Source organism: Carcharodon carcharias, chromosome 4 (genome assembly GCF_017639515.1).
Source record: "Carcharodon carcharias isolate sCarCar2 chromosome 4, sCarCar2.pri, whole genome shotgun sequence".
NCBI classification, from domain to species: Eukaryota; Metazoa; Chordata; class Chondrichthyes; order Lamniformes; family Lamnidae; genus Carcharodon; species Carcharodon carcharias.
In genome coordinates, this window is record NC_054470.1 from 153,309,285 (window position 1) to 153,335,634 (window position 26,350).

The 26,350-nt window shown below is 44.0% G+C and overlaps 1 protein-coding gene across 1 annotated transcript in view; it reads left to right on the top strand.

Moving 5' to 3' along the window:
* The first annotated feature begins 5,974 nt into the window (after positions 1-5,974).
* Positions 5,975-26,350, top strand: part of marveld2b (MARVEL domain containing 2b) — a 74,881-nt gene continuing 54,505 nt past the window's right edge. The window contains exon 1 of the mRNA XM_041186979.1: positions 5,975-6,041. The gene's annotated coding sequence lies outside the window, so the exon portion shown is untranslated. The remainder of the gene's footprint in view (positions 6,042-26,350) is intronic.

The window sequence follows — 26,350 nt, forward strand, 5'->3', positions numbered from 1 at the left end:
GACAATCAGATATGAAGACGAATTTGATGATTGTAAAGCAATCAAAAGAGAGGGTGGACAAGGCTGCATTCTCTCGCTGGACTGTTACTCCCTATACAGTGAATACAATCTCAGAGGAATTGAAGAGATGGATTGTATAAGGCAGGAGGGAGAGTAATCAACAACATCTATTATGCCCATGACACCATATTATGGTAACAAATGAAGAAGACCTGCAAAAATTAATCGATAGGATTAGGAAAGGAAATTGGAAGATACAGGGTTACGCTCAACTGCAAGAAAATGTATACTATGGTAATGACAAAGAAAAAGGTGTTGTGAAAACGTCTGATGTCATGATTGATCTGCTTTAGGAATATAACTTTTAGTTTGGGGATTTTTTAAAAAAGGGAAGCACCTGGTTTGGAAGGTTTCTAAACAAACTTAAAAGACTAGATTTTCACAGAGTCATGAAAACTCAGGAACCTTTAAAAATGGGAGGGAGGACCTGGATCTGAAAACCCAGCCCCAATTTCCGACGGATCCTGTTTTTGTCAGGGGAATGGGAATGAGGGTGGGTCATGACTCACACATGAGGGAAACCCAAACACATCAGGGCCATTGAGCCCAGCACTGAGTTCAAACAGACCCCATTTTCGTAGGAGCAAGGGCCTTATCCCGCAGTGATTGAGCTTCAAATTTTAGAGTAGACATAAATGCTCATGAAGGGTGGATAAGGTCTATAGAGCTGTCAAGTTATTTAAATAGCCTGCCCTTTAAAAACAGAAAAAAACTGCCTGCCTGTGTCTGAGTTGAAAAAAAGATCTGTGCTAGCATTTTCAACAGTGGTTTGTTGACATAACACTAAGTGCTATCATTATAGCATTATTACTGTATGACTGCTTCCCAGACCTATCGTTATCACAGTTGCGGGCTAGACATTCACAATTTGATTGACAGCTCAAATGAAGTTATTAAAGGATTAGCTGTCTTTGATGTATAGTTATAAATACAAATGCTTGTTTTTATAAATGATTAGATTCTTGGGGTGATTTAGTTGTATTGAGTGGGCTGTCATGAATGATGGTGTTCTTTTTTAGAAAGTGAAGGCTGTAATAGATCAAATCATAGAAAGTTTACAGCACAGAAACAGGCCACTTGGCCCATCGTTTCTGCATCGGCCAAAAAATGAGCTACCCAGCCTAATCCCAGTTTCCAGCATTTGGTCCATAGTCCTGTAGGTTACTGCACTTGAGGTGCATATCCAAACATCTTTTAAATGAGTTGAGGGTTCCTGCCTCTATTAACCTTTCAAGCAGAATTTTTCAGACCCTCACAATCCTCTAGGTGAGAAATTTCCTCATCTCCCTGCTAATTTTTTCTACCAATCACTTTAAATCTATGGCCCATAGTCACAGACCTCTCTGCTAAAGTAAATAGGCCATTCCCATCCAGTCTATCGAAGCCACTCACAATTTTGTTCATCTCAATCAAATTTCCCCCCAGCCTCCTCTGTTCCAAGGAGAACAACCCCAGCTTTTCCAATTTTTCCTTATAGCTGCAATTTTCTAGTCAGTCCTGGCAACATTGTTGTAAATCTCCTCTGTAGCCTCTCTTTTCTGTAATGAGGAGTCCAGAATTGTACACAGTACTCAAGCTGTGGCCTAATTAATGTTTATATAGATCCAGCATAAACTCCCTGCTAATAAATGAAAGGGTTCCATATGCCTTCTTAACCACCTTATCAACCTGCTCTGCTACCTTCAGGGATCTGTGGACATTCACTCCAAGGGATCTGTGGACATTCACTCCAAGGTCCCTCACTTCCTCCACACCTCTCCATATCCTCCCATTTACTGTGTAATCCTTTGCCTTGTTTGACCTCCCCAAATGCATCACCTCACACTTCTCTGAGTTGAATTCCATTTGCCACTTTTCTGCCCACCTGACCAATCCGTTGATATCTTCCTGCAGTTTACAATTCTTCTCCATCAATCACACAATCAATTTTTGTGACGTCTGCAAACTTCTTGATCATTCCCCCTACATTCACGTCCAAATCATTACTATATACCACAAAAAGCAGGGAACCTAGTACTGAGCCCTGTGGAACCTCATGGGAAACAGCCTTCTAGTCACAAAAACACCCATCAACAATTATCCTTAGTTTCCTGCCACTAAGCCAATTTTGTACCCAGCTTGCTACATTCCACTGAATCCTATGGGCCTTTATTTTTTAATCAGTATGCCATCTGGGACCTTGTCAAAAGCCTTGTTAAAATCCATGTAGACCACATCAACTGCACTACCCCCATCAATTCTCCTTGTTACTTTCTCAAAATATTCAATCAATTTAGTCAAACATGACCTGCCCTTAACAAATCCATGCTGATTGTCCTTGATTAATCTGTGCCTTTCTAAGTGACAGTTTATCCTGTCCCTCAGAATTGATTCCAATAATTTGCCCACTACTGAGGTCAAACTGACTGGCCTGTAATTATTTGGTCTATCCCTAGCTTTTTTAAGCAAAGGTACAACATTAGCAGATCTCCAATCCTCTGGCACTTCACCTCAATCCAGTTAGGATTGGAAAATGATGGTCAGACCCTCTGCTATTTCCTCCCTGGCTTCTTTTAACAATCAAGGGTACATTTCACTGCCCCTGTGGCATTTATCCACTTTCACGGATGCTAATCCCTGTAATAGTTTCTCTCTCCCTATGTTCATCACAGCCAAGACTTCACACTCATCCTCCTCCTCCTTAGCTACAATGTCTGCATTGCTCCCCTCTTTTGTGAAGACAGACGCAAAGTATTCATTAAGAACCATACACACATCCTCTGCCTCCACACATCAGTTACCTTTTTGGTCTTTTATGGGCCCTACTCTTTCCTTAGTTATCCTCTTGCTCTTGATGTATTGTTAAAACATCTTTGGGTTCTCCTTGATTTTGCTTGCCATTATTCTCTCATGCCCTCCTTTGCTTTAAAAATTTCCTTTTTGATTTCACCCCTCCTCTTCCTATACTCCTCTTGGCTTTCTGTAGTATTGAGTTCTCGATGCCTGACATAAACCTTCCTTATCTGCTGTATCTTACCCTGCAAGCTCCTGAACATCCAGGGGGCTCTAGATTTGGCCATCCCATCCTTTTTCTTTGTGGGCACATGTTTCTCTAAACTCCTTGAATCTCCCCTTTGAATGCTTCCCACTGCTGACACTGATTTAGCTCCAAATAACTGTTTCCAGTCCACTTTTGCTAAATCACTTAGTAAAATTGATCTTGCCCCAATTTAGAACTTTAACTCCTTTTCCGTAGTTATGTTAATACGAACTGTATTATGATCACTAGCACCAAAATGCTCTCCCACTGCCACTCCTTCCATCTGTCCAGCTTCATTTCCTAAAACAAAGTCCAGAACCATGCTCATCTTGTTGGACTTGCTACATTCTGGCCAAAAAGGTTCTCCTGAATGCACCTAAAATTTCTGTTCCCTCCATTTCTTTCACACTAAAACTATCCCAGTTAATGTTGTGGTAGGTAACACCCCCTACTATTATCGCCCTACTTGCACTTCTCAGAGATTTGCTCCTCTATCTCCCTCTGACTGTTTGGGGGTCTATACTACACTCCCAGCAGTGTGACTGCCCCTTTTCTATTCCTAAGCTCTATCCATATGGCCTCAATTGATGATCCTTCTAATATATCAGTCCTCCTCACGGGTGTAATTGTTTCTCTAACCAAAATTACCATCCCCTCCCTTTTTATCCCCCCCCCCATCTTGTCAGAAAACCCTGTAACCAGGAATGTTGGCCTGCCATTACTGTCCCTCTTTAAGCCATGTTTCTTTAATAGTTATGATTATCATACTGCCACATGTCTATCTGTGCCCTCAGCTCATCTGCTTTATTTGCTCTACTCCTTGCATTGAAGTACATACCCTTGAGCACTCTTTTTTTTTATTTCTATACTTTGTTTCCTCTGCCTTCCAGATCCTCTCAATGAGTTTCTGCCTTCTATTAACATTTCTGCTTTTGCCCCATCTGAGTCTACCCTCAGGTTCCCATCCCCCTGGCAAACTAGTTTAAACCCTCCCCAACAGCAGAAGTAAACTTCCCAAAGGATATTCGTCCAGCTTGTACATGTCCCACCTCCCCCAGAACCAGTCCCAATCACCCTGGAATCTGAATCCCTCCCTCCTACACAATCTCTCCAGCCACGCATTCATCAGCTTGAACCTCTTATTTCTACGCTCTCTAGTGTGTGGCAATGGTAGTATTTAGAACTTTATTTTATTTCATCTCAGCATTGCTCCTGGGCTCTGTTCAGGGTGGATACTGGGTGAGTTGGCATGGAGGGTGTTGGGGCAAAGGGTGGTGAGTGGAGGGGTATGAGATGGCACTAAGTAACTGGGCAAAATCCCAGAAAACCGAGGTAAGACTTTTAACCAGCCTGCCTCAGCACTTGGCAGCCCTATGACCACCTCCGATCTGCATCCGAGGAGGGCGGGCCCATCCTGCACTCCCGGAACAAAGATTCCACCATTTGAGGCATTTTTCCCAAGGTGGGGGATATCCCAGCTCTGTGCACCTGCCTTGGGAGCGAAAATCCAGGCCAAAGTGATTACAATTCAATGGGTGGACTGTGTTTAGTTCATAAGGGCAAAGTTGAAATGGGAAACCCCTCAACAAAAGGGGACCCCTTTCTGAGTCTTGGTGAAGATGAAATATCTGTAGTTGCATAATAAGGGGATTAAATTGATCTGGGAAATTACGCGAATGAAGAAAGGCTGGAAAGCAACTGGTAAACAAGGGAAGTTCTTAAAGTTTCCATGTATGTTTCAGACAAAGGACAAGTTTGGGAATTGAAGTTAATTAATTGAAATCTCTATCTGGGGCATTCCAAATATGCCATGTTGCCATGGGGATAGGTTGCAGGGAGCTACCCTTTTATTTTGGGTGTGTCTGTGTGATTTTTCGCAGGAAACGGGCAGTTTACATCTGAAGCTGGAACAGTTTGGGAACAGACAGAGAGATATTGCCAGGAACTGTGGACTACTAAGCAAGAAGACAGTGAAGTCCATGCCTGAGCTGGGGTCTCCACAACCATTAGGTGCTTAAAGAGAGTTGGATGATCACCTGGCTGAATGTGAGTAGAAGAAGCCCAAGAAACCTCATACCTTGGAGAACAGCAGGAACACACAGGATAATTAAAGTGAATTCCTAAGAGTAATGACACCCCTTGGTTTGGTCCCAGGGGACGTGAAGATACTTCAAGATACTGGAAAATATAGGGGATTTTTTGGGTGGAAATATAAATAGAACAGGGAATAATTCATTGCGATTTTCTGGCTTAAAAAAATGTTTACGATAGTGTTAAGTTAGTAATAGTTGCTATGTTTAGTTCTTGTGCAATAAGATTTTTTGTTTAAAATGTGAAAACTTTTGGTGGAGTTTGAATTTCTTTTTAAAAGTTAGTGGCCTCCCTCACAATCATAACAAAGAACATTCCAATATGCAGCATCTCAGGTAAATAGTAGCAAGTTAGAACATGTCAATCAATTCAACCATCTAAGAAGCACAGTAACATCCGATGTCAAAGGTAGTACTGAAATCTAAAAAGTGGATTGGACAAGCCAAAAGTATTTTTACAAAATTAAGCAACGTTTTGAGAAACATCAGTTTCACATGAAATGTGAGTCCATGTACTAAAATATTATATCTGGTCAGTAATGAATTATGGATGTGAAGCCTGGAGCACTAGAAAAGAGGAAGAAAAGAAAATCAACAGCTTCGAAATGTGGTGCTTAAGATGGATCCTAAGGGTAAGCTGGGTGGAGAGAAGAACTAACACAGAATAACTGACTGAAGCCAGAAGAACAAGAGAACTCTTAAATAATATCAAAAGAAGACAAATGGGGTTCTTTGGCCATGTTATCTGTGCAGAAGATTTGGGAGTGCCCAATCATCACCAGAAGAATTAAGGGAGGAACAGCAAGAGGTCAGCAGTGAAGGAGCAGCTAGACAACATTAAAGATTGGCTTAACCAGAACTCCAACAATGAGGTAATCCGCTGTTGCTATGATCAGAATGTTTGGAAGACCATGGTTGCCTACACCACTCTGCATGCACTCAGGTTTTGAATATTTCTCCACATTACATTCCATCTACTAGGGGCTTGCCCACTCATTGAACCTCTTTACATCATTTTTCATCCTCCTCAAAGTTTATTTTTCCAGTGCTTTGTCTTGTCAACAAACCCGACCCTCCCATCTAAGTCTTTAGCATAGATTATAAATAGATAGGCCAAAGCACTGATCCTAATGGCACTCAGCCTGCCGATCCAAAAATTTCCCATTTATTCCTACTCTCTCTTCTCTATCCATTAACTAATTCTCTATCCATGCTGATATACTGCTCCCAATCCCATGAGACCTAACTTTGTGCAATAGGCACTTACTTGACACCTTATCAAATGCTTTTGAAATCCAGTTACACTTCATCCACTGGTTCCCCTTTATCCACCTTGCTAGTCCCAGCCTCAAAAAATTCTAAAAAAAAATGATCAAGTACAATTTTTCTTTTATAAACCCATGTTGACTCTTCACAATTGTAATATGATTTTCTAAGTGCCTTGTTATCAAGTCCCTCATAAAAGATACTAATATTTTCCCTCCTACTGATGTCAGACAAACTGGCTTGTAGCTCTATTTTCTCTCTCCCTCCTATCTTTAATTAATTGACTAACTTTTGCTACCTTCCAATCCATCAGGACCATTCTGAAATCTAGGGTTTGTGAGTGACAAATCTACAACTTAAAAAAAATTATATATATACACAAGGTAAAATCCCTTCCAATTTTCATCAACAAATTCAACATACCTATTACTACACCAAGATTATAGAGTGTCTTACATATCTGGGTGGGGAAGGAAGAATACAAATCAAGCCGATAGAAAATCCATTCACTGTCTCATCAGCGAGCTATCCAGTAAGAGCAGCCCACTCATTGCTGCTCCAGGAAAATTTTAATCAGATGCATTTTGCCATTTTATTTTACTCTACTCATGCCTGATTTTGTTAAATTTCCAAGGTCGCTAAGACTGTTCGATTGACTGACATGTCATCCGAGAATGTGCTAATGCACCACCTGGGTGGAGAGGGTGAGATATCAATGCTTTTGTTGTCTTATGTTGCAAAATCATAAGCACGTTATTTTTCAGTATACTTGATAGGTCTGGATTCCCATCTTCCAGCCAGGTAGTGGGAGTCAGGAATACACCTGGCTTGCCCCACCTTCTTCAGGAGAAAGTGCCTGTAAGTTCCACAGTATCTCCAGATCGGAAAGAAGAAAATTAAGTTTGGGTTACTGCTTCCAATTATTTCTTAATTACTCATATTGGAAGTGCAAATTAACGCATGCTAGGTGAGAAGAGGATCTGTATCATATTTTCCTCCCTGTGGTTAGCTAGTCTCTCAATACTCATCTGTCTGGGAATTTGGATGAGGTATCAGAGGTGGAGCAGCTTCAGTGAATCATTCTCCAAGCAAAGCATTTATATCTGCAGAAGAGTCAATCAACAAACTATTACATAATTTATATTTCCTAATTTTGAAAATAATCTCTTATGTCCGACATTCTCAGTTTAATTTAATAAATGTCTGCCTCCACTTCTCTACATCAGTGATTAAACAAATGAATGCTGCATTTTGCTGCAGTCTCAATCCCCTAAATCTGTTTTCATAGTTTAGCAATTGAAGGTAAATAGTTTAATTCCTCTATTAAAAGTTAAGAAACGTCCAAGTTTGTACCTCTGTCCTTGGATAGACAAAATTATTCCTCTCCTTGGATTGTTTTAATACTTGGATTGTACCAAAGTACTCGAGGGTGAGAAATATTACATCTTTGTTAGAAACAGAAGAAAGAGTGGATACAGAGAACTTTAGGCTAGTAAGTCTTATATTCATTGTATGTCTATGGACAAAACTTTCCATGATCATTGGCATCAGGCATCATGGTGGGTATGAGCCGATAATATGGCGGGAAGCCCAAAAATCAGTTTCACACCATCATGAAACCTGTTTGTAATCATCTGCTCAGCCCATCAATGGCATTTCCCGCTGCCGGACATCAGGAACCCCATTTTATCAGCCCTGCTCTCCGGAATCATCCCACCACATCAACTTTACTGCCCACGTTGGCGGGAAAACATGTCAGTGTAGAATACATCTTGACAAGTGTGACATGCAGAAGTCAGGAATTACCGTCAGGCCTTGCTCATATTGCGGACACCGAGCAGCAAAAGATGCTGGAGCCCTACAGCACCAGGCCCTGGAGGAACCCGTGCATCACATGCTGGGTAGATTCTGATGGGCATAGCTCTGCCATGAAGCAGCTCATGGAAGCTGGAAGGTCACCGTTGAGGGTCTGCTTCAGTATATCAGTGTTCTGACCATGGTCTGCTACTGTCAATTATTGAGGGGATGGAGAGGAAGATCCAACTGTGGTGGGAGAGGAAGGTGCACCAGTGGGTGAGGTTGGGAAGGGGGGAACAATGGTGTCGGGGGGTGTTGAGGTTAGGAGTTGGAAGTGGGCAGGGAGTACAGGGTGTGGGAGTACAGGGGAGGAGAGTGTAACAGGAGAATGCAGCAACTGGGGAGGTAGGTGTAAGGGAGGAGGAAAGTCTAAGGGAAAGAGGAGGAGGGAAGGGTCTCAGGTGGAGGAAGGAATTTGGAGGGGGCAGAACTTCGGGGGGAGGAAGGAGTTTGGAGGGGGACAAGACTTCAGGGGGAGGAAGGAGTCCGAGGGGAGGAAGAAGTTCAGAGGGAGGAAGGAGTCCGGGGGGGGAGGAGGAAGTCCAGGGGTGAGGAAGAAGTTTGCCGGAGGAGTCCAGGGGGAGGAAGGAATTCACAGGGTGGAAGGAGTCCAGGGGAAGAGAGGAGTAAGGGTGGAAGAAAGAGTAAGGGTGGGGGGATGTCCAGGTGAAAGTGCAAGGGAGGGGTCTGTGGAAATGATGACTACCTCCTGGGGAGGGAAATGAGAGTGGGCGTGGTAGGAGGGAATGGTGAGAAGGCAGAGTGAGCCAATAGGGCGGATGCATGAGGGTGTGACGGTAACAGTTGAAGGGATGGTGAGGGTGGTCGTTGGGGACTCGGATGCAGACATGGACCCTGGGGTTGGGAAGGAGGAGGTTCAGGAGGTCAAAGTGAATGGGGGTTGGATTCTCAGAAAGATAGGGAAAGTGCACTTTCACCTGGACATCCTGGAAAGAATAGGGTTCTGGCTGGTAGGTGATGATGAGGAGGTGGAAGATGAGGGGGGGTCAACAGTGATGGCGGAAAGGCCATGGGTGACTGGGTGAGAGGAAAGGATGGAGGAGCTATAGACATACTTCAGTAGTACCATCTTGCAAAATTGAATGTGATAGCAGCCTTGTGTTGGGTGGAAGATGAGCTGCATGGGAGTGCGATCAGTGGCCGGGCGGAGATGCAGGTCAGCTCAGATGGACAACGGAAAAAGAACCCCAGCAGGCAGCATTAAAAATGCTCAGGACATTAAGATGAATGTGATGGATGAAGGCTCTGTGTCTGTGGGAGAGTGCTTGCAAGAGGCTCCGAAAGACCCTGCCACACACACACACTTCTCCCTTCTGAATCACTTGTGGGTTGGCTGCATGCCGCTGAATTGCTAGTTGGGGGCGGGGGGCAGGGAGGACTCACAAAGCATATAAATGAAGCTTAAAGACACCACTACACATTATTCAGTGCAAGTGAATATATTTTCAGATTATAAAGTGGCAAAATGTGTTCACTGGTGCAACCACGTGGTCAGAAATTTTTTACTATTCTCGGCCTACTAGTAGTAAATGGAAGCTAGTAGACATTGGTGCGATCCAGAGTGACCACATCTGCAGCAAGTGTTGGCTGCCCGAGGAACGTCGGCTCAGAGTTGATGAGCTGAGTCCGAGCTGCGGACACCGTGACACATCAGGGAGGGGGAGAGTTACCTGGGCACTGTGTTTCAGGAGGCAGTTACACCCCTTAGACTAATTACATCAAATTTGGCCCATGGTCAGGGACAGGAGGGTGTGACTGTGACTAAGGCAGGTATGGGGATCCAGAATTTAGCTTTAGAGGAGCCTCAGCAGTGCCCTTGTCCTATGGGTACAAGGATCTTGCTCCCGGTGTAGACGAGGGCACAGATTGCAGGAAGGATGAGCAAACTGACCACAGCACCGTGGTACAGAGTGCCATTCAAGTAGGGGAGGGTGGGTAAAAGAGGAATATAGCAGTAATAGGGGATAGCATAGCTAGGGGAATAGATACTGTTCTCTGCAGCAAAGATAGAGAGTCCTGAAGGCTGTGTTGCCTACCTGGTGCCAAGGTTAAGAACATCTCTTCTGGGCTGGAGAGGAAATTGGAGTGGGAGGGGAAGGATCCAGTTGTCATGGTCTACGAAGGTACCAGCATAGGACTAGGAAAGAGTTTCTGCTGAGGGACTAAGAGCAGCTCGGGGCTAAATTAAAAAGCAGAACCACAAAGGTAATAATCTCCGGATTACTACCTGAGCCACAGGCAAATTGGTGTAGGGTAAATAAGATTTGAGAGGTAAATGCGTGGCTCAAAGATTGGTGTGGGAGAAATGGATTCCAATTCATGGGGCACCAGCACCAGTACTGGGGAAAGAGAGAGCTGTTTTGTTGGGACAGCCTTCATTTGAACCATGCTGGGACCAGTGTCCTAGTGAATTGTACAACTAGGGTTGTAGATAGGACTTTAAACTAATTAGTGGGGGAGAGGGTGCAATTGAAGGGAAGTTTTAAAAAATCAATAAGAAACGAGAGAGCAGAGGTGCAGGGTAGTGAAGAGGTGAATGATAATCAAAGTGTGACAGGAAGGGACAGAAAATATTAGCAGTAGAGTACAGAAAAAATTAGAACCAGCATGAGTAATAATGGTAAAAAGTCAAAGCTTAAAGCCCTTTATCTGAATGCACGCAGCATTTGTAACAAGATAGGTGAGTTGACGACACAAATAGAAATTTATGGATATGGCTTGATAGCTATTACAGAGACATGGCTGCAGGGTAACCAAGACTGGGAACTCAATATTCAAGGGTATTCAATGTTCCGAAAAAATAGGCAAAAAGGAAAAGGAGGTGGGGTAGCTTTGTTAATAAAGGAAGGTATCATTGTGGGCATGAGTGGTGATCTTGGTGTCATAGATTGTGATGTGGAATCAGTTTGGGTAGAAATAAGGAATAGCAAGGGGAAGAAGTCATGGATGGGAGTTGTCTAAAGGCCTCCGAAGAGTTGCGTCACAGTAGGACAAAGTATAAATCGAGAAATAATGGTGGCGTCTAAGAAGGGCGCTACAATTGTCATGGGTGATTTTAATCTACATTTTGACTGGACAAACCAGATTGGCAGGGGTAACATGGAAGACAAATTTATAGAGTGCCTCAGGGGTTGTTTCTTAGAACAATATGTTGCAGAACCTACCCAGGAACAGGCCATTTTAGATCTAGTAATATGTAATGAAGTAAGATTAATAAGAGACCTCGTAGTTAAGGATCCTCTAAGGGGTAGCAATCACATGGTGGAATTTCAAACTCTGTTTGAGGACGAGCAACTCAAACCAGGTTCCTCAATTTAAATAAGGGCAATTACAGAGGTATGAAGAAAGAGTTGTCTAAAGCAGGCTGGGAAAAAAGACTAAGGGGAAGGTCAGTGGATGAGCAGTGGCAGACATTTAAACAGATATTTCATAACGCTCAGCAAAAATTTATCCCAGTCACAAAGAAGGACTCGATGGGAAGGATGAAGCACCTGTGGTTAACAAAGGTGGTCAAGGAAAGTATCCAGTCAAAAACATACGCATACAAAGCAGCGAAAACTAGTGGTAGGTCAGAGGATTGGGAATTTTTTAGGAGAAAGCAGTGGATAACTAAAAAGCTAATAAAGAGGGAGACAATTGATTATGAAAGTAAATAGGCAATAAATATAAAAACAAACAGCAAGAGCTTCTATGGATATATAAAAAGAAAGCGAATAGCTAAAGTGAGCGTGAGACCCTTGGAGGATGCAACTGGGAAATTGAAAATGGGGAACAAGGAAATGGCACATAATTTAAACCAATACTTGGCATTGGCCTTCATGGTGGAGGACACTATAAACATTCCAAAGATATCAGATAAGCAAGGAGCTAATGGGAGAAAAGATCTTACAACAGTCTCTATCATGATGGACAAAAAGTCAGTGGATGAGCAGAGGCTGACATCTAAACAGATATTTCATAATGCTCAGCATAAATTTATTCCAGTCAAAAAGAAGGACTCGATAAGAAGGATGACCCACCTGTGGTTAACAAAGATGGTCAAAACAGTATCCAATCAAAAACTAAGACATACCGTAACTAAGGCATACATTAGTTTGACAAACCAGTGGGACTAAAGGCAGTCAAGTCGCCAGGACCTGATGGCCTGGATCCAAGGGTTTTAAAGGAAGTGGCTACAGAGATAGTGGAGGCATTGGTCAAAATAATTCAAAACTCACTAGATTCCGGGAGAGTCCCAGAGGATTGGAAAACCATTAATTTGACACCCCTGTTCACTAAGGAAGGGAGACAAAAAGCGGGAAACTATAGGCCGGTCAGCCTAACATTTATAGTTGGGAAAATGCTAGAGTCCATTATTAAGGAAGAAAAAGCAGGACATTTAGAAAAGCTTAACACAATCAAACAGTCAACATGGTTTTGTGAAAGGGAAATCATGTTTGACAAATTTGCTAGAGCTCTTTGAGGATATAACAAGCCAAACTGATAAAGGGGAACCGGTAGATGTAGTGTACTTGGATTTCTAGAAGGCATTCGATAAGATGCCACATAAAAGGTTATTGCGCAAGATAAGAGCTCACGATATTGCAGGTAACATATTAGCATGGATTGAGGATTGGTTAACACACAGAAGGCAAAGAGTCGGGATTAATGGGTCTTTTTCAGGTTGGAAAGATGTATATAGAGGAGTGCCACAAGGATCAGTCCCAGGGCCTCAATTATTTACTATCTATATCAATGACTTGGAGGAGGGGGCAGAGTGTAACATCTCCAAATTTGCTGATGATACAAAAATAGGTGGGAAGGCATATTGTAATGAGTACATAAGGAATCTGCAAGGGGATATAAATAGGTTGAGTGAGTGGGCAAAAATTTGCCAGATGGAGTTTAATGTAGAAAAGTGTGAGGTCATGCACTTTGGTAGGAAAAATCAAAAGGCAGACTACTACGTAAATGGAGAGAGACTCCAAAAAAGTGCAGCACAGATGGATCTGGATGTTCTTGTGCATCAAACAAAAAAAGTTAGCATGCAGGTCCAGCAAGTAATTAAGAAGGCAAATTTTGGCCTGTATTGTCAGGGGGTTGGGGTTTAAAAATAGGGAAGTCTTGTTACAACTGAGCAGGTGTTGGTGAGGCTGCACCTGGAGTACTGTGTACAGTTTTGGTCCCCGTATTTAAGAAAGGATACAGAGGCATTGGAGGCAGTTCAAAAGAGATTCAGTAGGCTGATTCCTGGGATGAAGGGGTTGACTTATCAAGAACAGCTAAACAGGTTAGGCCTTTATTCATTAGAGTTTAGAAGAACAAGGGGTGATCTTATTGAAATGTACATCTACTCTACATCTAGGTCCCACCGGTGTGTGTCTCTGCACTGGTGGAGGGTGTGGGTAAGTGTTGCGATGGGTTTTCAGGCTGCTTATTTACAGCTATTCTTGGCTGGAGGCAAGGACCTGGTTGGAACTGAGGGACTGCCTGGCTGAGGATATTGGTCACTTGGCAAAGCACCCTGTGAACCAAAGTAGAAATGATTAGAGTATGACAGCAGGGTCAAAAGCAGGAGAGAGAGATGATGTTGCATCGGATCCTCACATGATTGGTCGCTGCTGACCTCACCACTGCCACAGGCATAGTCCACCTCTTCGCCTGTCAGTGCGATGGCACGCTCCTCAAAGTGAATGAAGGGTTTAATGTGGGCCACTCCACCCCCATCCCCCCGTCTCGGACCTCTCCCCACTGCTGTGAGCCAGTTTCTCCTGCATGAAAACAGATGCAGAGTGTAAGCAGGACACATGGCACTATGCTGATTGTTTGTCTGGTGAGCAGAGCCATGAACGGGATGAGGATGCCAGTTCCTGAAGATATGAGCCTGATGAAGATGTGAGAGTTAGTGGTGTTGTCCCTTGAGGTGTGAGATCCCTGTGGATGTATGATGGGTTTGTGAGTGTGTGAGTTAAGAGCGATAAGAAGAGTGACTTGCCTTGGCAGAACGGATGAGACCATTCATCGTCTTTCAGCACTGGATGGCTACCTTCTTTTGCACTGCTGCCACCGCTTCTCATGCAGGATTGGTAACCTTGTTTGCTGGCCTCCGCCCAGAGCAGGGGTGGAAGACATTGTGGCAAGCCTCCACTGCGACCTTTAGGCACTCGAGGAAAACATCGCTAAATCTGAGGGCAGCATGTTTTCTCCCTTTAGCATCCATCATTTCACAGCAGCTTCCTATCCATTGAAGAGTGCTAGATCTTTGCCGGGGCGGCCTTTAAATATGGCACCCCCCCACCCCCGTTTACTGAAGGCCTGATGTGATGGTGGTCTGGGCAAATGAGAGGATGCCCCTCCAGCGATCTGGCATGTTTCCCAGGAATGCATGATTAATGAGGTGGGATTGGGATGATACAACGTGAAAAGCTGCCAATATGGCCAACAGGTAAAACTTCCTTTTTCCCACCCGCTACCTCATTGCAAATCTGGGACGATTCCGCCCTATAATACAAGATGAAGTCAGTGATCATTTAGAAAGGTATAGGTTATTTGGGTATAGTCAGTAAATTATATAGCCACAGGGCAGTGTTTGGTATATGGATTTCTGGAAGGTATTTGATAAGGTGTGACCAAAAAAAAATTGCAAAAATTGATTTTTGTATGTATTAAAAGAAGGTATCTACCAGAATAGAAAGATTGGGAGCAGGGTACATGGGTGTTTTTTTTTAGATTGAAACGATGTAAATCCATCAGAATTTTTGGTGAAGGAGATTATTTGGCCCACATGTTACTACCAGCTCTCTGAAAGAATGGTTTACTTATACCCTTTCCCCTTCTTTTTCCATACCATTTTTTTTTACAATTCTTCTTTCTCAAAAATTTTTCTACCTTGCTTTTTAAAGATATTTGATAACTGATTCCATAGCATGAAACAATGCAATCAAGACAAATTTGTCCTTTGTGTCTGTGGCCATGGTAAACAGTTCCTCCTCATCTTTCCCAAACTATCTGCAGCCTTTGACACAATTGACCACACCATCCTTCTCTTCCTACTCCGGTACTATTAACATTGAAGCCACCCCCCTGCCCCCACCAAGATGTATCTATTAGCCCTCCTATTTCTCATTTATAACACAATGTCAGGTTCCAAATTTATGATGACAATACCCAGCTCTACCCCACCATCATCTCTTGACCCCTCCAATGTCTCTAATTTGTCACACTGCTTGCTCGACATTCAGTATTGGTTTGGACGTTCAGATATTTCCTCAACATAAATATTGGGAAGACCACTGCTATTAACTTTGGTCCCTACCACAAACCCTATTCCCTTGCCATCAGATCTATCCCTCTCCCTAATCACTGTCTGAGACTGAACAGGACGGCTCTTAACCTTGATGTCCTATCCAAACCTGAGCTGAGCTTCCACCAAGACTGCCTGTTTCCATCTCCATTATGTCTCTTGTCTCCACCCCACCTTGGCTCATCTGTACTGAAAAGCTCATCTATGCCATTGTTACTTCCTAGCACAATTATTCCTATGCAGTACAGGCCAGCCTCACACTTTGCATCCTCTATAAACTTGAGATTATCCAAACCTCTGCTTCCCACATACTAACTCAGACCAAGTCCTGTCCACAATGCTCACTGACCTACAATGGCTCTCAGTCCAGAAGTGTTCTGATTTTACCATTCTCATCCTTGTGCTCAAATTTGTCCATGGCCTCACTCCAATATATCTCTGCAACATCCTCCAGCCCTATAATCTTCCACGATCTCTGCTCTCTTCAAACTCAGGCTTTTTACCCATTCCTGATTTTCATCACTCCACCATTGGTGGCCATGCCTTCAGCTGCCCAAAGAGCCCAAATTTCCTCCCTAAATTGCCTCACCTCTCTCTCCTCCTTTAAAGTGTTCCTTAAAACCTACTGACCAATTCAACTGTCCTAAAATCTCTTTATGCAGTGCGATGTTAAAGTTTTGGTAATAGCTCAAGCTCCTTGAGACGTTTCACTACATTAAAGGTGCTATAACAATACAAGTTGTTGTTGTTCCATATGACAGCAATCCTCTGCACAAAACAAATTTTCTAACCCTGATTTTTTTGATGGTAATCTTAAGTTTATGGCCTTAAGTTGCCATCTTTATTAGTGACAGTCTAACAGCCCCAGAGAGATGTGATTCTGATTCAGCTCAGGGTTTAGTTGATGACGACCAGTTAACTGAAATAGCTTTTTCCCCCTTTTTCTCAAACACTTAACCCATTAACCTATTCAAGTGAATAAAATGCTGGTTTGTCCAATGTCACTTCTTAAAGTTTCATCACGAGTGTCATCTTGATAACTCTCCTATACGTTATCCGTGGCCTTAACAGTACTTTGACCAGGTGAGAAGGAGTGAACTGGCTCCCCTCTATTCAACCTCCTCAGTTGGTCACAACAAAAGTTTATTTTTTTTTCACGAGGATATGCCTTTTCCAAATCCAAATGTGTTTAACTAGTTTTGCAGTGAGCAATAAGGAGCCAATCAAACAAGGTTTTCTTGAGTTAAAGAAAAGGCAAATTTATGAACCACTAAACCCGAGAAAAACTAATCAAAAAGCGACATCACACACACAGGTAACAGAAATACGGGAAGTTAGACTCCAATTTTTAAAAGTTCAAAGAATATACTGTTAAGTGCCCTTTGTTTGTCCTTAAGGCATAGATATTTAAATGTTGCGGTTGGTTTGGATTAGCTGGCTTCATGGATGTGGTGAGATGTAGAAGATGTTACAAATGTTGCAAAACCCATTGTGTATTTCCAAGGGGATTTGGGTGACTGTCTGTGTCAGCTATTGTTTCAATATCCAGCACTTTGCATTTTAATGTCTCTTCCTTAGACAGTGGTGACTTTCGATGGGTCTCTGGATTTGCCTATTTTTCACCTTCACCTTGGAAGGTAGCCTTGCATTTTTAAGTAGTTTATTCTGTCTCATTTCAAATTTTCAAAAATAAAGAGGCATTAAATATACTTCATTTCAAGGCCTTTTTCCTAAGTGCTGCTTCACATTTCTCTATATTGAATTGCATCTGCTACCTATCTGGCCATTGCAATGACCTATGTCCATTGGTAGGAAATAGAGACTGTTTAAGTAAGTTATATTTGTATTTGTGAGTGTTAGGAATGAGTTTTAGCTTTAAAGTTTAAGTTTGATTTGTATTTCTGTATGTGTTCAAAAAAGGTCAAGTTGAGTTTTAGTTTCACTTTAAACGGTACCTGCATTTCTAATGAGTTTTACAACTCCTGAAGCGAAGTTAAGCAAACGCAAGAGTAGAAAAACTGCTGTTGCCAAGCAACCAGGGATCCAGAGAGGCAAGACACATCCACCCACACACACACAAAACTAAAGAAACAGCAGTTTTGAGTTCAGTCTGAAAACAGCTGCCAAGCAAAAGCAACCAACAAGGGGCAGATAGCCAGTCCCATGCCAAAGTTAGTTGAAAGGAGTTGACAGACAGAGACTGGAGCAAAAGGGACATATAGCAAGTCCCAAGCTAAAGAAGGAAGTCCCCAAATCCAGAGGAGTGGAACAGGAGAAAGTCCCAAGCAGACCTTCTAGCCAAAGGAAGGGCAGGAACCAGGAAAAGGCCCTGTTAATGAAGTTAAGAGTGAAGAACAGAGAAAGGCTCCAAGTTTCAAGCTTAAAGAGATAAAAGCTTGTGAAAAGCCTGAAGGTCCAAAGAGAGAACTGAAGGTCTGTAATTCTTTGTTATGGACATGTGAAGTAGTGGTGTACAGTTGACAGCTGAGTCAGTGAGAGACAGTGCATGGAGGAAATCTTGAATGCATGTGGTGACCCAGGGGAGAGGAACATTGGAAAGAGAGTTTGAAACCCTGGAGGTGAATGCTTGCAGAAGGCATCTGAGAGAAAGCGTCAGTTTGGGAGAAGATTCCAAGGGAGGTCTTGGAGAGTGGAGATTGGAAACCCTCATGTGAAAGACGAAGTTCAGTGAGACTGGTTGGCTCATGGTGTGACAAACGTCTGGGGGGAGTTGAGGAGAGATCCATAGCATCTCTCTGGGGTGGCATCTGTCACTTGGTTTCAGAGTGTGGTGTGTCTGACCACAGGTCGCCTATTGGTTTATATGGACTGTGTACTTCCTGTGGAGATTAGAGTATAAGGTAGCTTTTGTAAGTTGTGTTATCCTTACAAATCTGTATATATCTGTAAAGGTGTAGCTGTGGGTGAAGAAGTATCGTAATACAGTTCATCTTTTTTTGTTTAATAAATGTTTTATTCTTTTGTTAAAAGCTCATCAGCTGACTCCTGTGACTCTGTTCAGTAGCTACTCTCCACGTATCTAAACAAACAAATAAAAGTTAGGATCTATCAAGCTGGGTTCCACCCTGGGATCTGGCTTGTCCAGTTGTAACATCAGCTGGGATCATAACACCATGTCTTTCTGCCTTATTCTGTATTCTTTTTCACTCATTACCATGTCCCAGAATTTAGTATTAGCAACACATTTAAATATTTTCCTCTTGCACCTATGTCCATGTAACTGATATTGATGGAAAACAAAAGAAATCCTAACACAGGTCACTGGGCATACCACCATACCAAAATAAGAAACTGAAAAGTGGACACCATGTGGCCTAAGTTTAGCATGACCTCTTTGCTTTTCTACTCTATGCCAGGTATTATTTTTAAACCGCTATATCCTCCTATATTTACATTTGGCTACTATTGGTATGCCCAGGGATCTGTCTATATCCAGGGAACTCTGCCCAGCGAACTGTTAATGCTAAATTCCAGGACATGGTAATGAGTAAAAAAAATACAGAATAAGGCAAAAAGACATAAACATAGGTTTTGCAATGATCAAACAGGTAGCAGATGGAATTCAATATAGAGAAATGTGAAGCAGCTCTTCTTAGGAAAAAGAACATTGAAATGAAGTATATTAAATGGTCAAACTCTTAACAAAACAAAGGAATAGAGAGATCAAAGAGTAATGACACAGGGCAGACTTTTCCATTTATGAAACTAAGTGCAGTGGCGGGGTTTCTGCAGCACCCACCCCCTTGATTGGAATGGTGGGAACTCGCGTCCAATTCCACACTTGGAGGGTCATTAATTATACACGGGCGAGTATTGGGCCAAATCACCTGGTGGGTCAGGAGCTGATTCATCCGCCCGCCCATCAGCTGGCGGAGTTGAAGATCCGGGCACCATATTTAAAGGTCAGTCCAACACGTAATCTCACTCTCTCCAGTCCACCTGTCTTCCGCACAAGTGCAGAGATGTCTTGCAGCCAGAAGAAGGCTGAAAGCCTCGAGAAGAAGGCAGTCCCCCACTTCACCCACCAGGTCCTCCAGGCCTTGATCAGAGGAGTGCAGACGCACAGGCAAGTCCTGTATCCCAGGGATGGCTGGAGGGAGTGTAGCTGCCTCACCTCTCTGGCCTGAGGAGCAGGTCAGCATTGCTGGCAACCGCGCCCAAAATGCCATCCAGTGCAGGAAGAGGTTGAATGATCTCATCCGCTTCGTCCGGGTATGTCATCCTTCAACTCCCTCCAATATCAAACACTCTTCATGGCATCATGCACTCAAACAGCTACTCTCTTCAGGGATCTCACACAACTATTAGCTGGGGACACATATCAACACTCATTCCCTCACCAAGACTTTCACATCACACCATCCCATCTATCATGTTGCTCGCACTCCATCCTCTGGCCCTTCTGGTGAGGGCTCACCACACACAGGGGACATGCATTTCACCCAACCTCTGGTCCATCCCTTCTCATCACATGCCTTTCTTTCCTTTTCATACAGGCCAAGCTGGTGCACAACAGGCGCAAGAGATCACAGACCCGGGGGAGGGACAGCCAAAATCATTATCCTCACTAAGTTTGAGGAGGCTGTAGCTGAGCTGGCTGCGAAGGACAGGAATCTCTCCTGTGGGGAAGCGGAGATCGGCTGCTCCCAGCAAAAACAGTACGATCATAGCTCCATCAACTCATCAAATCTTGACAATTATAGTGAGTCACATGCAGTCTTACATAGCTCATGCTCATTAACTGCAACTCTATTTTCTATTCTCTAGACATCAGAAGATCAAGGCCCCCAAGCCAGTCAATCACCAGTGCAAGCCACCAGACTATGTCCGAAGAGGAAGCTCTGGGAGAACCATCACTCCGCTCACATGCACCCTCCACAAGCTCAGAGACACACACATCAGTGGGACACAGCTATAGATTGGGCTCGGGCTCACTTTCTGGAGAACACCTCACTGACACATCCCCGCAACATTCGGAGGCAGAGACAGCCCACGTCTCCGGCACTTGGAGGGCTGCTGGAGACCAGCTGCTCATTCAGCTCAAGTCAAATGATGAGCCTCTGGAAGCGGCCGCCAAACCAAGACTAGAGATGCAACGACAGGCGATGGAACATCGGGTAGAGATTCGACAGTCACTCAACAGACTAGAGCGAACGATGGAGGAGTGCATCTGCGTTCTGTCTGATGTCGTGGCTCCAACATGTGAGCGCCACAAAGTCACCATGGGAAGGCTGGCGACCACCATGGAGACTTTGGTCTAGCAGGTCTTGCTCGATTTACATTCAGCCCTGCACTCCATGGCCACACACCCTGGTGGGAACCATCAAGATGTAAGTGACATGGGCATGAGGCACCTTGACCTTCCTCCAGGTGCACCATCCCCTGCAGGAGTCAGGGCAGGGCCCTCGGGCACCCAGAGGGATGATGAACATCAGCCAGACACCCCGAGGGCCTCCTCTCAGGAGACTCCAAGGATGTGCAACCTTTCACAGCCCCCTCTGCCTGTGACCCCATCCACTCCAGATTCTCAGGTGGCTGAGGGCACTTCTGCCACTGAGCACATGACCCTTATCAGGCTGGGGCCCTCCAGGCCTCAGGCCCCCAGAGGACATCCGCCAAGGTCATCACAGACATCAGGATGTAACAGTCAGCAGGCTGCCTCCACCTCTCCTGAGGATGTCAGTGCTGCCCAGGCGTAGCGATAGAATTAGGAAAGTTAAAAAAAATAGATGTCACTTTTGGGTCACGGGTGTGCTATACATGTAAAGAAATTACGCTTTTGTGAATATATTTGATGGTTATGTGAATGTTTTGGGCTACTGAAGGCATTGTGATTTTGTTCTTTGGAATCCTCTTATTTCGAGGTTTAACCTTCCTCCCACTCAGTGATAGTGTCCCACTGTGAGATTCACATTCCTGTGATATCAACCTCAGTTGAACTAGTCTCTGTACCCTTGTGTGATGTCAGGGAGATGTGTTTAAATCTTTATTTGAAGTGTGTGATGTAAGCATTTCTAACCCTTCTTCCTCAAGGAATGCCATTGAGTGAGGGCAGTTCATCAGCATTGATAATCTAGTGGCATTTGTGTCTCCTCAGTAGTAGTGGCAGAAGAAAAGACAATCACGGGAAGAGGAGATCCCTGGGCACGTCCACATTTCAGTCGCAGCAGTGTTTGCATCATTAGATAGCGGTGAAGTCGTCAAGTCTTCTCTTGCATCACTCTTGCTCCCAGTGGACTGTCAGTTCCCAAAGTGAGCTCACTCACAGGGCTGCATGGACCAAAGCAAAGATCATGGCCTGGTGATTCATGAGGCTAGATCGCGAAAGTGTAAATGAAGGACTTGTTCTCGCTGCAAGTGAGTGGGCATCCCCTGAGAAAAAAGTAAATGGCATTGAGGGGTAGGAGGGATGTGGCTATATGCCCTCACTTAATTTTAATCATCCTGGGACCTGTCAGCAATTTGGGCACATCTCCCAAATCTTCCTTCCTCCATGGCGTGATTGCGCTCATTCTCACCCTCAGCAGCCTCTTGAGATTCCTGGGCCTCTGGATCTTCATCCTCTGATGAGCTCTCATCCTCCTCCAGTTCATCCTCTGGCAGAGGTTCACCTCTTTGAACTTCCAGACTGTGAAGGACAAAACACACTGCGGTGATGCGGGAAACCTTGTCGGGAGTGTATTACAGTGAGCCACCTGAGCGGTGCAAGCATCCGAAGCACATCTTCAGAAGACCCATGCTCTGCTCTATAAGGGAGCATGTGGAGCTGTGAGCAGTGTTGTACCTCTCCTCGAAAGGGCTCTGAGGGCAACACGCTGGTGTCATCAGCCAGCGTTTCAGTGGGTATGCCATATACCCAAGCAGCCGTCCCTGCAGACATAATGGCCCCTCGAAAATCTCAGGCACCTGGGAGTTACTCAGAATGTAGGAGTCATGGCAGATCTCAGGGTATCATGCACAAACAAGCAGTATGTGCTTCCGGTGATCACACACCCATTGTACATTGATGGAATGATAGTCCTTGTGGTTTACAAACATTAGGTGCTACTGCCACGGGCCCGTATAGCTATATTGGTGCAGTCACCTGCACTCTTGGGAAGCCTGAGATGGCGGTAAAGCCAGTGAATCTTGCAGCCTGGCTATCTTCATCCATTGGAAACCTGACATAATGATGGGCCTTCCTGTAAAGGGCAGCTGTGACTTCCTTTATGCACCAATGTGTTGCGAACTGAGAGATGCCGCACAGGTCCCCTGTTGATCCTTGGAAAGAACCGGAGGCAAAGAAATTGAGTGCTGTGGTCACCTTCAAAGCCACTGGTAGGGAATACCCTACAACTCCACATGGCGTCAGGTCTTCATGCAGTATGAGGCATATGCGATGTACCAGAGCTTGGGACAAGCATAGATATGCATGGCATTGTCTCTCACTCATTTGTAAGTAGGAGACCCTTCTACGATAAACCCTAGGTCTGGGGAGTCTTTCCCATTATCTGGTTCTCTCTTCCTGACTCTCTTGTTCATGCTCTGGCTCTGCTTGACCATGTACCTCCTGCTGGAGCTGTGCACAGAGTCACCTCTCCCCCCTTTGCCTCCTCCATTGCATTAGGACCCTGACAAAAGCAGCATTGAGCCCTGGATCCAAATCTTCTTTGGCCTTTTCTTTGAAAGGAAACAGTGAATGATTCAAGAAGAAAGAAAGTGAAGTTCAGAAGATGAAATGTATGAAAACTGTAAGGATCTTTAGTTTTTCCTGCCCTACTTGCATGGTAGCTGATGCTGCCTTGTCCCTGAGACTCTAGCACACACATCGAGGTGACCAAGATGGCACCACAGATATGTAACATCTTGGGCCCTGTGTGGGATGCTAAAGTTTATTAAGATGAGTGACCCAACCTTGCTTTGTGCTCCAATCTCTGATGTGGCATATTAATGACCAACCAGTTTCTTTTTATTCATGTGGGCGTCGCTGGCTAGGCCAGCATTTATTGCACGTTCCTAATTGCCCTTGAGAAAGTGGTGGTGAACTGCCTTTTTGAACCGCTGCAATCCCTGTCGTGTAGGTACACCTCCAGTGCTGTTAGGGAGGGACTTCCAGGATTTTGACCCAGCATCAGTGAAGAAATGGTGATATATTTTCAAGTCAAGATGGTGAGCGGCTTGGAGCAGAACTTCCAGCTTCCACAGCCTTCCCTCCCAGTTGTGCCCGCAGCCCCCAATCGTGTTCACCCTTTCCCCTCACTGACATTCCATAGCCTTCCTTCCCCATTGCCCACCTTTATTCAAAAAGGGACAGAGACAGAAAGCAGCAAACTATAGGCCAGTTAGCTCAAAATCTATCATGGGGAAAATATTAGAAGCTGCTATTAAGGATTTTATAACAGGGAGCTCAGATAAATTCAAGGTAATCAGACAGAGTCAACATGACTCTGTGAAAGGGAAATCATGTTTAACTAACTTATTGGAGTTCTTTAAAGAAGTAAGAAGTGGCTGTGGATAAAGGGAAACCAATGGATGTATTGTCCTTAGATTTTTAGAAGGCATTTGATAAGTTGCCTCGATCAGCAAAGGTTATTGTGGAAAATAAAAGCTCATGGTGTATGGGGTAACATATTGGCATGGATAGAAGATTGGCAAGCTAACAGGATATGGAGGCATTGGAGAGGGTGCAGAGGATGTTTACCAGGATGCTGCCTGGTCTGGAGGTTGTTAGCTATGAGGAGAGGTTGGAGAAACTCGGATTGTTTTCACTAGAGCGATGGAGATTGAGGGGTGACTTGATAGAAGTTTACAGAATTATGAATGGCATGGACAGAGTAGATAGTCAGAAGCTTTTTCCCAGGGTGGAAGAGTCAATTACTAAGGGACATAGATTTAAGGTGAGAGGAGAAAACAATAGAGGAGATGTGCGGGCAAGTTTTTTACGCAGGGGGTAGTGAGTGTCTGGAATTCGCTGCCAGAGGAGGTGGTGGAAGCAGATACGATAGTGGTGTTTAAGAGGCAGCTTGACAAGTACATGAATAGGATGGGAATAGAGGGATATGGACCCCGGAAGTGCAAAATGTTTTAGTTGATGGGCAATATGATCAGCGCAGACTTGGAGGGCTGAAGTGTCTGTTCCTGTGCTGTACTTTTCTTTGTTCTTTGTTCTTTGAAACAGAGAGTAGGCGTAAATGGATCATTTTCTGCTTGGCAGGACATGATGAGTGGTGTGCCACAGTGATCAGTGCTGAGCTCTCAAGTCTTTACAATATGGACAGCCCATACATATGCAGGCACATGTGCCTATGACACACAAAAGTGATGTTCCTTTATGCCCTATCTTATCAATGACCGAATCTGCACAACATGAATTGGCCAAATGGCCGGGCGAATTGTTACAACCAGTTTTGACCAAATATTTCACATACATGGTGAATGATTCCTTCAAATTTGCGAAGGCTGTACAGGACTTGCATATCGATAGCAATGCTGTTTCCATGTGCTCATTTGACATTGCTGGCCGTTCAACAATGTTCTACTTGAGGAAGTCATAGGTATTTGTACTGCAGCACTATATCATGGCGATCTAGACCCACTACCATTGCATGAATCAGTATTCATTTAACTTATGAACTCAGCAACTCACGTAGTTGAGTTGAATTTTAATGACACCATGTACGTCCAAATAGATGATGTTGCCATTGGATTCCCTCAGGCCCAGCTCTCGCAAACATTGCTTTTTTAGGGTTCCATGAGAAACGTGTTTTCAATGGAATGACACCTAACTTCCTACTCCTCATATATTTCCGATATGTGGATGATATGCTCACTATATTTAAATCTGCAGTTGCATGTAATAATTCCTTACATGGCTTAATGGGCTCCATCCTGCGCTCAAACCCATCCTTCAAATGGAGCAGTCAAATGAACTCCCCTTCCTTGAAGTACTAGTTGAGAAATCTGCCAGGTCTTTCTCTATCATGGTCTACCACAAGCCTATCTTCACTGGTCAATGTACATGTTGGGATTCTTACAGTTCCACGCTATAAGATTGGTTTTATCAGCAACCTTGTAAACAGGGCTCAATCCATTTGCTCACGATGCAAGCTTGATGCTGAAATAGGGCGCATCAAATGCATCCTACGGGATCATGGCTACCCTGATCAGATCATTTTGCGCTCTATATCAGCAAACTCATGAACGAACCTAAGGCCATCACTTTTGACCTGAAAAGTACCCAATTTACCCTAGATTACCCTGGAAGGGCAAGGTACCTCAAAAATTTGAGCAACAGGTGAAGCTAACTGTTTCACGCTGCTACTATGCCGTAGCAACACGAGTGGTATTTGCCACTAAAAGGATGTTGCCGTCAAGCCAAAAAGACATTCTGCCTCTCACACAAATGAGTAATGTGGTATTTGAATTTCAGTGCCAGTGTGATGCTCTGTAGATAGGTTGTACGTCCCAAAAATTGGCAGATCATATCAAACAGCATGTCTCAGCCTCTGTTCACAATGTGCAAGGTACAGACCGTACCCAGTGAGCCCATGCTTGCAAAACTCAAAACACAGTGTCCAACATTAGGTCTGATTCCGTAATTAGATAACATTTGCTAAATAATCCTCAATGTGCTAAGAATTACGCTGAGAACCAATTTAAGATTGTCATTCAGCTTTGCAATGTGGCACATTTGCGTATACTGGTAGTTACATATATTAATACACAAGGCCCTGCTCTTCGCAGATAGAAAAAACA